The sequence below is a fragment of the Microtus oregoni genome, unplaced genomic scaffold (genome assembly GCF_018167655.1).
Source record: "Microtus oregoni isolate MIOR12 unplaced genomic scaffold, Mior012 000012F_ref0000307, whole genome shotgun sequence".
NCBI lineage: Eukaryota > Metazoa > Chordata > Mammalia > Rodentia > Cricetidae > Microtus > Microtus oregoni.
The window spans coordinates 25,054,345-25,067,604 of NW_024543071.1; positions in this window are offsets into that span (position 1 = coordinate 25,054,345).

Genomic DNA, 13,260 nt, shown 5'->3' on the forward strand with positions numbered 1-13,260 from the left:
TGCATTGTGCTAGGTATTACAAGTGATATAGACTTTATTTAACGAGCATGGGAAGATGTGTCCGGGCCATATGCAAACACTGGACCATTTAGACAGAGAACTTGTGTATCTGCAGATTTTGATGTCCCTAGTTGTTCCTGGAAGCAGTTCTCTGAGACTACCAAGACATGATTGTTCTTATAATAACTCAAAATGACATGTTTGCAAGAATTTCCATTTATAACTTGTTTAAAATTGTAAGCTATATAGTTCCCCAAATTATTCTATGAACAACATGTACAAGAAAACCTAGATGTGTAACAGTTTTATAGCATGCCAAAGTGGAATTCCTAGGTGGGGGGATGGACATCCTTAAGTGGGTTTTTGCTGATTCTAATTGACTCTTCTCCCTCACTCTCTCACAACGGTGGCTGAAGGAGTTCTCTTATTTTCTCTAATACTTCCCACTGTCAGTTTTTATGATTTTTTTCTTCCAAAGAGCTTAAATTTGCGCTTCCCTAGTGGCTGTGGAGGCCGAATGCTTTGTGTAGTTGTCATCCATGTTTATTTTTTCCTTTGAAAGTTGTCTGCTCACTGCTTCATGCAAGCTTTTGTTGATTAATATTGATATATATTAGCTATAGTTTCTGTTGATTAATATTGATATATGTTAGCTATAGTTTCTGTTTATTAATATTGATATATGTTTATAGCAGCATTATTTGTAATATCCAGAAACAGCATAGATACCCCTCAACCAAAGAATGGATAAGAAAGTGTGGCACATTTGCACATTAGAGTAAAAAAACAATGACATCTTGAATTTTGCATGCAAATGGATGGAATTAGAAAACACTATCCTGAGTAAGGTAATCCCCAGACCCCAAAAAGGTGAATATGGTATGTACTCACTCAGAAGTGGATACTAGCTATAAACAAAGGACATTGAGCCTATAGTTCATGATCCTAGAGAAGCTAATTAATAAGGTGAACACAAAGAAAAACATATATAGATCCACCTGGAAATTGGAAATGGACAGAATTGACTGGTGGGATTGGGAGCATGGGAGTGGTGGGGACAGGGAAGGGTAGGAGAAGAGGAGAACTTGAGGGAATGGGATGGTTGAGATGGAGGAAGGACAGAGATGAGAGCAAGGAGAGAGATATCTTGATTGAGAAAGCCATTATAGGGTTAGCAGAAACCTGGCTTGAGAAAAATTCTCAGGAATCCAAAAATGACCCCACCTCGGACACTAAGCAATAGAGAGTAGTGGGCCTAATCTTGACTTGTCCTGTAGTCAGACCGATGATTATTTTAAATATCACCATAGAACCTTCATACAGCAACTTATAGAGGCAGAGAAAGAGACCTACATCAGAGCACTGGACTGAGCTCCCAAAGTCCAGTTGAAGAGTGGAAAGAATGAGAATATGAGCAAGAAGGTCAAGACCCTGATGGGTTCACCCACTGAAACAGTCTACTTGAGCTATACGGAGCTCACCAACTCCAGCTGGACTGGGAAGGAACAAGCATAGGACCAAACTAGTCCCTCTGAATGTGGTTGACAGTTGCATGACTGGGGTAGACTCCCCCAGTGGGGGAGGCACTGGCAGTGGTACCAGGATTTATCCTTACCGGCTTTCTGGAATCCTACTCTCTTTGGATGGATACCTTGCTCAGCCTAGATATAGTAGGGAGGGCCTTGGATATTCCACAAGGCAATGTGCCTTACCCTCTCTGAGGATTAGATGGGCGTGGGGTGGGATGGTGTGTGGAGGGAATGGGAGGAGGGGAGGGAGTGGGAACTTGGATTGGTATTTTTTAAAAATCTAATAAATTAAAAAAAACCCCAATTGATATATGTTTGCTATAGTTTCTGTTAATATTGATATATGTTTGCTATAGTTCTTTGTGATTAATATTGATATATGTTTACTGTAGTTTTTGTTGATTAATATTGGTATATGTTTGCTATAGTTTCTATTGATTAATATTGATATGTTTGCCAAAGTTTCTGTTGATTAATATTAATATATGTTTACTATAGTTTCTGTAGATTAATATTGATATATGTTTACTATGGTAAATTAATATTGATATATATTTACTATATGGCCTTAACTTTTAGAGCATGTTGACATTTGCAGCTTCCTTGGGGAAGATTTTTCTTTTTCTTCTGCTGTTTCTTCTAATTCTCAATCTAGTTCTCAGCTGAAGTTATTTTCTTTGACCAAGTCTTCCCACATCTGTTTTATTGTGAGGGTTGACTGCTGACTTTCCTTTCTCTGTAAGGCATGGCACCATCCATAGACTTCTGACTACAGGATGAGAACTACATATTTCTACACAGCAAGATATGAGCAAATCAACATCAATTAATAAAAATATAAGACAAAAATCAGTTTGCTAACTCCTAAATACATGGGGTCATGTTGATTATTCAATTTCATTTACTTATGTTAAGTCTGAAATTCTTTAGAAAGATGCCCTCTTGAGGTATTCCTCAAGGTCAAGCAAAATGCAGGTGACCTTGGACTGCTGAGTGACTTGACCAGGGAGACAAGCATGAGGCGAACTGTTGAAGTGGAACCGGCTTATAGAACGCACTGACCATAGTGCAACAGAGCAGAAAATGTCCCAGTGTTCTTCCTCCTCTCCTTTTCACTCTGCTCATTCAATCTCCCTTCCTGGTCCCTGGATGTCAAACGAGGTGCAAACTTTCCAGTTGCTTTCAGAGTTAAGAAGATCTCTGTTCCGTGGCTGATTTATTTTAAAATATAAAAATATCAAAGGTCATCGTATGAGTTACTTGTCTTTCTGCTGTGAATATACGTAATAAGAGGCAAACTGAGAAGGGGAAGATTCATCTTGGGTGACAATTTGAGAAGATATAGTCCATCATGAGAGAGAAGGCGTGACCACAGGAGTTTGAGACGGTTGATCTCATTGTGTACTCAGAGAGCAGAAGAGATGGGTGCTTGTGTTCATCTCGCCTTTTCCTTTGTATTGAGGCTAGCATCACAGCCCACGAGATGCCTCCACATTCAGAGTGGGCTTTTGTTTGTCACTGAAGCCTTTCTGGAAACTCTAATAGACATACATAAAGGTGAGTTTCTATGTGATTCTAAATCCAACCAAGCTGACCATGAGAGATCAGTCATCACAGTCCTCCAGGTGAAAGCTTCCCACCCCCAAACTGTTCTCCTCCTCCAGCTCAGTTCTAACAGAAGGTTGTAACTCAGAGAGCTTCTGTAGAAAGGGTGGTGTTGCTTGCTTCACCCGTTCTACTCCAGTTATTTTTCTGATCAGAAAAGTGGAGTGTGGAGGAGAATTGGAGCAAACGGAGAAAGATAAGGGGATAGGGGACAAGGGCATTTTTCACTTAGCTGGTGTTTTTGTGCTTATCTTTTACAGTAGTGGGCTAGCATCTCCATCTCCGAATCTTGACAGTGGCAGCAAAGCTCACACTTGCTTTGTGCTGGTACAGCAGCCTATAGTCAAGTATCCTGTCTGTTATTGTTGTCAGCTTTTTTACTCTGCTTGTATTGGGGTTCATCAGCCTAAGTGAAGACAAATCACCAAGAAGACTTGTGTAAAATAAGCTGCCAAAATCAAAGTACAAAGAAAAACCAGAGCACATAAGTAAGAAATAACGTATAACAAATCAGCTACAACAATGCCTTTGGAAGTTTACAGCTCCATAATAGCTGAAAGAAAAATGATTGAGATGCTGGAGAGCGATTTCCAAATATTCTGGGAAGGATCAATGATCACACAGAGGACTCAAGCAGCAGAGTGAAGAAAGAAAATCTGCACAGCACACAGTGAAAAGTTAGCAAAGTGCATAAAAAGGTCAGTGACACAAGGGAACAAGTGAAAATTAAAGAACAAATCAGCAAAGGAGTTGAGATCATGTACAAGAACAAAATAGAAATGAATCAATTATATATAAAAAAAGCAACCTGCAGTTCATCATTGATACCTTAGAGAAAGCACGAGGAAAGATTGTTAGTGATGGAAGATGAGGCAGAAGTTCTATCATTTTATAATCAATAAAGAAAAAAGAATTGACAAGAACCTTGGGAATACAAGGAAGAGAGAAAATAAACCCCAGAATTCACAGAAAAGAAGAAAGAATCAAGATAAGAGCTGAAGCCATAGAGAATCTATTCAATGAAATTATAGCAGAAAATTCCCAAGTGTTAGATAAAGAAGTAGATCCCTAAATCTAAGATATATTTTAGAAGCCCATAATCATGATCAGAGAACTTATAATGGTCAAACTGTCAGACATAAAAAACAAAGAAAGAGGTATAGAAGCTTTAAGTTAAAAACTCCAGGTTACCTGCAAAAGGCAAACTTCAGATTTCTCATCAGAAGAACACATAATGACAAAGTATAAATCTATAAGTAAAAATTCTGCCAATCAATATTGCTGTATTCATCAAAGCTATCTTTGTAAAATAGATGTCGAAATACAGGCATTTCAGAACAAACATAAACTATGACAGTTCATGACCATAGAGCCATCGGTGTAGAGATGTAAATGAATACAGTGCAGAGATGTAAATGAATACAGTGCAGGGATGTAAATAAATACAGTGCAGGGATGTAAATGAATACAGTGCAGGGATGTAAATGAATACAGTGCAGAGGTGTAAATGAACACAGTGCAGAGGTGTAAATGAATACAGTGTAGAGATGTTAGTTCTCCTTTCACAATTGATCCTTCAGTTCCCGCTTCCCTCTCCACATAGCCATAACTATCTATTCTGCTTCCTCTTTTCAGGGCAATCTATCTGTCCCTCCTAGTTCCTTACTCCTAACCTCTGTGGTTCTACATATTGTATCTTGCTTATCATCTATTTATCACCTAATATCTACATATAAGCAAACAATACAACATTTGCTTTTCTGGGTCTGGGTTACCTCACTCAGGATGATTTAATGATTTTACCTTTCTAATGGTTGAGTAATGTTCCATTGTGTAAATGTAACACACTTTCTTTATCTGTTCATCTGTTGAGGTACTGGGTTGTTTCCTATTTCTGTCTATTCTGAATAGAGAAGCAATGAACATAGTTGAGCAAGTGTCTTAGTGATAGGATGAAGCATAATTTGGGTATATGCCCAAGAGTGGTATAGCTGAATCTTGATGTAGATTGATTCCCATCTTCCTGAGGAAATACCACAGTGATTTACATCATGGCTGTACAAATTTTTACTTCCTCTGGAAATGGATCAGTGGTCTCCTTACTCTACAGACTCATCAGAATGAGCTGTCTTTGTTTTATTGATCTTAGTGGTTCTGACTAGTGTAAAATAAATTTCAAATTAGTTTTGATTTGCATTCCTCTGATAACTAAGGATGTTGAACTATAGGCTTAATGTCCTTGGTTTATGGCTAGAGTCCAGTAATGAGTGAGTACATACCATATTCATCTTTTTGGGTCTGGCTTATCTCACTCAGGATAGTGTTTTCTATTTCCATCCAACTGCATGCAAAATTTAAGATGCCATTGTTTTTTTTACTGCTGAGTAGTACTCTAATTCATATATATTCCACACTTTTTTTATCCATTCTTCCATTGAGGGGCATCTAGGTTGCTTCCAGATTCTGGCTATTACAAATAATGCTGCTATGAACATAGTTGAACAAATGCTTTTGTCATATGATAGGGTATCTCTTGGGTATATTCCCAAGAGTGGTATTGCTGGATTCCGGGGTAGGTTGATTCCTAATTTCCTGAGAAACCGCCACACTGATTTCCAAAGTGGTTTCAGCAATGGATGAGTGTTTACCTTACTCCACATCTTCTTCAGCATAGGCTATCATTGGTGTTTTTGATTTTAGCCATTCTGACAGGTGTAAGATGATATCTCAAAGTTGTTTTAATTTGCATTTCCCTGATCGCTAAGGAGGTTGAACATGACCTTAAGTGTCTTTTGGCCATTTGAACTTCTTCTGTTGCGAATTCTCTGTTCAGTTCAGTACCCCATTTTTTAATTGGGTTAATTAGAATTTTAAAGTCTAGTTTCTTGAGTTCTTTATATATTTTGGAGATCAGACCTTTGTCTGATGCAGGGTTGATGAAGATCTTCTCCCATTCAGTAGGATGCCTTTTTGTATTAATGAGGATTAGGAAAAGAGGAGGAAGTGTAAATCTTTGAATAGAAAAATAAAAAAATAAAAAAGAATGTTGAACATTTTTCAGCCATTTGAGTTCCCTCTTTTGAGAATTCTCTGTAAAGGTCTATACCCCATTTTTAAAAGGTTATTTGTTTTCTTGATATCTAGTTTCTTGGGTTCTTTATATATTTTGTATATTAGCTCTCTATTGGGCATGAAATTGGTAAAAATCTTTTCCCATTATGTAGGCTGTTACTTTGTCTGAATGATGGGTCCTTTGCTGTGCAGAAGCTTTTCAGTTTCGTGAGGTTCCACTTATTATTTATCTTAGTGCCCGTGTTAAAGGTATTCTGGTCAGAAAGTCTTCTCCTGCGCCAACGAGTTCAACAGTATTCCATGCTTTCTTTTCTATCAGGTTCAGTGTATCTGTTTTTATGTCAAGGTCTTTTAGCCATTTAACATTGAGTTTTGTGCAGGGTGATAAAAATGGATCTATTTGAATTCTTCTATATGCAGCTATCCAGTTTGACCAGACCCACTTTTTGAAGACGCTGTCTTTTTTCAAGGATGTATTTCTGGATTCTTTATAAAAAAAAAAATCAGGTGCCTATAGGTGTGTTAATTTATGTTTGGGTCTTCAGTTCAATTCAAATGTGTCTGTTTTTGTTCCAATACCATGCTGTTATTATTACCCTCCCTCCCTCCTTTCCCCCCACTCTCTCATGTGTATGTGTTTCCATATGAAGCTGAAAATTGTACTTTCAAGATCTGTGTAGAATTCTATTAAAATTTTGATGAAGATTGCATGACTCTGTAGATTGCTTTTGGTAGGTTGGTTGGTCATTTTTACTATATTAATCCTACTGACCCATGAGCTGGGAGATCTATCCATCTTCTGACATCTTTGATGTCTTTCTTGAGTGTCTTAAAGTTCTTATACAAGTCTTTCATTCACTTGGTTAGAGTTATCCCAAGATATTTTATATTATTTGAGGCTCTTGTGAAAAGCGGTGCTTCCTTAAGTTTTTTTCTTAGCCTGTGTGTCATTTATATGTCGGAGAGTTACTGATTTTTGTGAGTTAATTTTGAACCTTGCTATTGTGATGAAGTGTTTTTTAGCTGTAGGAGTCTCCTTGTGGATTTTTTGGGGTCATTTATATATACTATCATCATCTGTGACTGAAGATACTTTGACTTCTTCATTTCCAATTTGTATCCTCTCAGTTTCCTTAAGTTGTCTTATTGCTCTAAGTCTTCAAACACTGTATTGAATAAGTAGGAAGAGTGTGGAGAAACATCTCTTGTTCCTGAATTTAGTAGAATTGGTTTAAATATTTCACCATTTAAATTGATGTTAGTGATGGGTTTACTATAAACTGCTTTTAGTATGCTGAGGTATGTCCCTTGTGTCTCTGATGCCTCCAAGACTTTCATCATGAAGGGATGTTAAATTTTGTCAAAGGTCTTTTCTCCATCTAATGAAATAGTCATGTGGTCTCATAAAACAAATTGGGCAATGTTCTTTCTGTTTCTATTTTGTAGGATAATTTGAGGAGTATTGGCATTAACTTTTTTTTAAAGCCTGCTAGAATTCTGTGCTAAAACCATCTTGCCCTGACTATTTTTGGTTGGTAGCCATTTTTTAATTTTCAAAGTTATTTATATAATTTTAAAGAATCAAATATTACATTAATTATAAATAAAATTATATATAACATCTATCAATCTATTATCCAATCTATCTGCTGTCTGTCTATTCTAAAGGTCATTTGCATGTATATTATTGCTCCAGTTTAGTGGTTTTTGTGGGTTTCTGAGTGTACAAACGAGTGAGTCTCTGTGTCTATATCTGTTTATTGTGCCTTTCTTGGCTCTTTTATTTCTGTTTATTTTGTCCTATTCTACTGTGTTAGTTTCTGCTTAATCTTCTGATATGTTATTTTATTATTATGCCACAGAAACCTGTTTGTTTTATAATGAGAGGCTGAAAGAAATTGGATCTGGATAGCAGGGATGTGGAGAAGACCTGGCAGGAGTAGAAGTAGGGGAAATCATAATCAGGATATGAGAAAAAAATTCAAGAAAGAGTAAAAACAAAACAACAAAAAGCATAAGTTACATAAAGGAGACAACATGCATGTTTGTATAATGCCTATTTCTGAAGCTCAAAATTACATTTTATTATATTTTTAAATATCATTTTTACATTTTTACTTCATAAAATTAATTAGTATTTTCTGACTTTTGTATTTTATGACACTTAATAGGTACATATGATAAGGTATATGAATTTGAGCAGTTTTTATTGTTATGATTAGTTATTGGATTAACCCTCATATATGTGTGGAGTCATATGACAACCAATGCAATCATGACTCTATGGCTGGAACAAGGGAGCCATTGTTCCCCAAGATTAGGAAAAAGGTCAATTATTTCTGAATTTGTAGCTAACTCATGGGATAAAGCAGTTAGTCCCTGAAGATCATTTGCAACTCTCCCATTGGGACTTTTATTGGAAATAAAAATGTGACATTATTTACTTAGCATAAAAATGAATAAAATAAAAGGTGTGAGTTTTCACACATCTCTTGTACACACAGCCACATGCTCTAGATGCACTAAAAGTCAGGTTTTATGAAAACCCTTCCTCCTGCTTGCACAGATTAGATTCTGAGTGTCACATGTTTGGTCAGAAAATAGTCTTATTAGGTGGCATTTAAAAATTAAATGATTCAGGTAGCTTTTTTTTTTATTTTTTAGTGGAGTACTTTTTGTATTCGGTAAAGTACATGCATCTATGGAAAGTCTGAAGCTTTATATGTGAGCATGCCCATATAAAAGTCCCTGCATTATTGAACCTTTCCAGCATCCCAACAGATCTCTTATATTTTCACACTCAATAAACCCTCTCCCTAAGTTACCAACATTCGTATCTCTATTCACATAGATTAGGATTGCCTATTTTAAAACCCCACATAAGTGGAATCACATAGTATGCTCTTTAGAACAATCTGGCTTCTTTCACTTAGTATTTGTTAGAGATTTACCCATGCTGTGCGATGTATCAATAGGTTCACTGTCTTAAAATTGTATGTATTCCAATGTGCAGATAAACCATAGTCTATCCATTTGAGGATTGTGACTCCATATACACACTTTTTGTGAACATAAGCCATTAGTTCTTGTGGGAGTGCACCTAGGAGCAGAACTGCTGGACCATAAACTAACAGGAATAGTTAGCTTTAGAAAATCTCACCTAATAGATCAATTATCTTCCAATGAGCAATGCATTAGTGTCTTCCCCAAATCTTTTCTTGGTCTTCAAAATTAGGCCATGTGATATTACTAATTTTATGTTAATGAGTTTCTCTTTAACTTCTCTGAATCACAAATACTGTTGAATATGAAGCTTTCGTGGTGATTCTTGCAGAAGTTGAAGTTGTCAGCTGCCTGTGGAGAGTGAATTCAGGAGTTGAAAGAACTCCAATATCTAAGATGACTGTGGAGCTCACAGGCTGCTTCCCGCAGATGTCTTCCAGTAAATTTCACATGTTTGTTTAAGTTAGCTCAAGGTGGATTTTCGAGAGTAACCACTAAAGTAATTCTGCCTTAACAAGATCCTGTGCTGGAAGGAACATTTGAGAAGTAAGCTCTCCTGGGTTTCCTGCTTCTAATGTTCCAACGTTCACAATTGGTAGAGTGAATATTTTGCTTCATCCACCACATTGTATAACACTTTTCACTTCTCTACCTTCTAATTATGACATGGAGTGTGGTGTGTGCCTCACACGTTGCACAGGTGAGAGATCAGAATTCCTGGGAATTTTGCCAAAGTTGTTGCTAAAGTTGGGTTTTCTATTTTTTTTAATCAAAACTTTTGTTAACGTGTGTGCATTCCTGTGTGTGTGTGTGTGTGTATGCCTGTGTGTACAATATGGGTGCATATGTGTAGAGGACATAGAACAGCTTTCAGGAGTTGGTTCTCTGCTGTGGGATAATGCTCTTGTACCCTCTAAAGATTTGTCACTCATATTGGTTTAATAAAACGCTGATTGTCCAGTAGCCAGGCAGGAAATATAGGCAGGGCAACCAGACTAGGAGAATTCTGGGAAGAGGAAAGGCTCAGTCTGCAGTCATCACTCAGATGCAGAGGAAGCAAATGAAAATGCTGCACTGAGAAAAGGTACCAAGCCATGTGGCTAAACATAGACAAGAAATATGGGTTAAGTTGTAAGAGATAGTGAATAATAAGCCTGAGCTAATAGGTCAAACAGTTTATAATTAATATAAACCTCTGTGTGTTTCTTTGGGACTAAATGGCTGTGGGACCAGGCAGGAGAGAAACTTCTGTCTACAGTTCTGTCCTCCAAAAGATCCAACTGATGTTGTTAGGCTTGTATGGCAAGTACCTTTACCCACTAAGTCACTTCTTTGGCCATTGGTAGGGTTTTCTAGACCTGCCTGGAATCCTATGTCTAAAACCTTGACTAACTACCATTCCAGAGAAACTCACATGAAAGGGAGGTGAACGTCTTTGGCAGTGTGGATATTTATATGAAACGAGACAAGTAACAGTTACATGTGTGGAGTCACAGAGTCCACTTGGAGGGACTCCTTATGATTTGCAGCAGAAGTGGGGAGAATCCAGATGAAGGCTGTGAAAACTCTCCCAGAATGGGATTGTATGTTGCAGGGATCATTTTCAATCTGTTTCTCGTGGACATATCCCAATAACCAGGATTATTATAATTTATATAATTGATTTTATTGAAATTAACTTGGCAATCATTCCTCAATTTGATTTTAAATAAATAATTGAATTTCTGTACAGCTGTTTTCCATAGCCAATCACATTCTACATGTTCTTTTTCCAGCTCCTTGCAGAAAGATAAAAAAAATCAGCCATTCATTAGAAAGAAAACAAGGAAAGTTTCTATCCACTTTTTGTTGCCTGCACAGGCTGTTCTTGGTTTTCGATCCCACACATGTCTGATCTTACTGGTGGTATGGCAATCACCACAACTGTCAAACCTTCCTCAAGACCCAGCAATACCACTTTTGGGTATATACCCAAAGGATCCTCAATGTACCACAAGAACATGTGTTCAACTATGTTTATAACAGCTTTGTTTGTCATAGCTGGAACCTGGAAACAACCTAAATGTCCCTAGACTGAAGAATGGATAAGGAAAATGTGGAACATTTACACAACGGAGAACTACACAGCAGAAAAAAATAAATAACGACATCTTGAAATTTTCAAGCAAATGGATTGATCCAGAAAACATCATATTGAGTGAGGTAACTGAACCCAGAAAGACAATTATCATATGTACTCACTCATAAGTAGCTTTTAGATATAAAGCAAAGAAAACCAGCCTGCAATTCACAATCCCAGAGAACCTAGATAACAATGAGGCCTCTAAGAGAGACACACATGGATCTAATCTACATGGGAAGTAGAAAAAGACAAGATCTCCTGAGTAAATTGGGAGCATGGGGACGTTGAGGGAGGGCTGAAGGGGAGGAGAGAGGAAGGAAAGGGAGCAGAGAAAAATGTAGAGTTCAATAAAATCAATAATAAAAAAGACTGCATGATGACTGGCACTTTTGGTTTCCTCCCCAAATTATAATGCACAATGCAGCTAATGTTGAGATAGTCATAAAGGTAAGTAATTCACTTCTGTAAGTTTAAAATGGTCTAAAACCCAGGTTTTCCATGTTTGGGAGTCCTCCTTTAGCTTTAGACACTGAGCCATGGGAGGCTAAAGTCCTGATTATTTTTATCCTATCCTTTCCAGGTTTCTGATATACCACCATGAAATCATTTCTATCCATGCTCCATTCCACTTGATAGCACCTCAGCTGATGCTTTCTGTATCCATATCATCTCCCTCTGCAGGTCCTCATTGATGAATGGTAACTGCTTTCCTCCTCTGGCTGCCCCTTGAGTTTTGCTGCATAATAGGGGGTGGATCTGAGACAAATATCTTCAAATCAAGCATGGTGCTGAGCCAACATCACTGAAGTTGTGTTTGGAGCACAAGTGAGGTATAAGTAGCAAATTACAGTGACTCCCTTCTCCCCAGGGTCAAGTGACCTCGTAAACATCAGGCCTTTGTTTATAAAGGTAGAACAGATCCACAGGGGAACATGCGGTGTGTGTAGGGGAACCCAGCCTGGGCAGCTGTCAACATCTGACCTTAGAAGAACTCAGGGAGGGACATATACACACCTGGGAGGAGGAGAGCTGTCTGTTGCCTGAGCCAGGCAGACTCACACAGAAGAAGGAGGGGAGTTAAAGTTCCAAACTCCTTTTCCTTCGATGGGCCCACTGGTCTGCTCACCACGCCAGCTCATCCTGAAGTCAGAGGGCACAGGAGAGTGCCCACACAGTGGAGGTCAGCCCCTCAAGGAGAGTGGGCATGAAAAAGGCGAGTGAAGACATCTCTTTTATAGTCACTAAGAAGGGAAAACTTTCTGCTGATGAAACTGGAGGCAATGTTTCTTTATCATTGAGAATTTTTATTTTGAATGTATTGAAAGAGCATTGTTAAACAGATAAGAATTCAATTATTTTTCTTATCAGATAGTACCTTACTGGATTAAAAATGGCTTTACATTTCAGTTCTAAACAGTGGTGTAATCTTTTATAAAACTGTGTGAGATTTTCCTACACTCCTGCTAGCAAAAAAATGGAATGAAGCTTCTAGAACCTTACTCCTCATTAAGACTGGAAGCCTGATTTCTTCCCACACTGCACTTCAGTGTGTTTGGGGTTTGCCTGTAAGCAGAAGTCAGCAGGAAGGTGTTGAGTGGCCTGAAGAGAGATCTGAGATGATGCAGCTGGAAAGTACTTCAGAGCCCTGAGACTCCATGGTAACTCTTTGAGTTCTCCCGCCTTCCGGTGCCCCTGTGACCATATGGTGTGAAGAAACCAGACTAGCTGGACTCCCAGAGAGTCACATGGAAAAGTCCTGAGACAATGTGGAAGCCCGTGTTTCCTCATCCTGTTCAGGAGCTGTGGACAAGAGAAATTCTTCTCCTTTGGTCATGTTCAGGTTTTGCCATTATGTGATGAGTTTTATGGTTTGAAAAGATTTCCTTTTTCATTGCTTGTGTTTGCTTCTCAGCAAGTGATAAAACTGAA